We start from the raw sequence: 1,021 nt of genomic DNA, 5'->3' as shown, positions 1-1,021 counted from the left end.
CAGGAACTGAGACTTGTAAGTGTCTTACTTACCTCCCAATCTAACCAATACTTACCTCCCCCAGGGAATGTTGATTTTTGCACTGTCTACTTTTAAAATAGCTTATTGCCAATTTAACAAAAACTGTATATGTTATTGCTCTAATTCAAAGTTTCTAACTTACCTGTGTGGAGTACCTTGCATTTTATGTATTTACTTCAAATCTTGAACTTGTGGTCTAAAAAATAAATTAAGAAAATATATTTTTCTATATAAAAACCTATTGGCCTGGAGTTAGTCTTTGAGTGTGTGTTCCTCATTCATTGCCTATGTGTGTACAACAAATGCTTAACACTACCCTCTGATAAGCCTACTGCTCGACCACTCTACCACAAAATAGAGCATTAGAATTATCTAATTTTGCCACTATGTTACCTCTAAGGGGAACCCTTGGACTCTGTGCACACTATCTCTTACTTTGAGATAGTATATACAGAGCCAACGTCCTACACTCCTGCCTCCTATTTTTTCGGACCTTTTGCCTTTGGGTTTTGAACTCTGAGCACTTTACCACTGCTAACCAGTGCTAAAGTGCATATGATTTTTGTGTAAATTGTATTGTTGGTTGGTTTATCCATGATTGGCATATTTGATTTACTATTAAGTCCCTAGTAAAGTGCACTAGAGGTACCCAGGGCCTGTAAATCAAATGCTACTAGTGGGCCTGCAGCACTGGTTGTGCCACCCACATAAGTAGCTCTTTAATCATGTCTCAGACCTGCCACTGCAGTGTCTGTGTGTGCAGTTTTTACTGTAAATTCGACTGGGCAAGTGTATCCACTTGCCAGGCCTAAACCTTCCCTTTTCTTGCCTGTCAGACACCCCTAAGAGAGGCCCTGGGTAGCCCCAAGGGCAGGGTGCAGTGTATGGTTAAAGTAGGACATATAGGCCCTCATTACAACATTGGCGGCAAAAGCCGTTTACCGCCGTGCAGAAGACCGCCAACACACCGCTGCGGCAGCAGAATTCCACCACGGTCATT

The sequence above is a fragment of the Pleurodeles waltl genome, chromosome 3_1 (assembly GCF_031143425.1).
Source record: "Pleurodeles waltl isolate 20211129_DDA chromosome 3_1, aPleWal1.hap1.20221129, whole genome shotgun sequence".
In the NCBI taxonomy this organism is placed as follows: Eukaryota; Metazoa; Chordata; class Amphibia; order Caudata; family Salamandridae; genus Pleurodeles; species Pleurodeles waltl.
Note: the sequence above shows the minus strand (reverse complement) of the source record.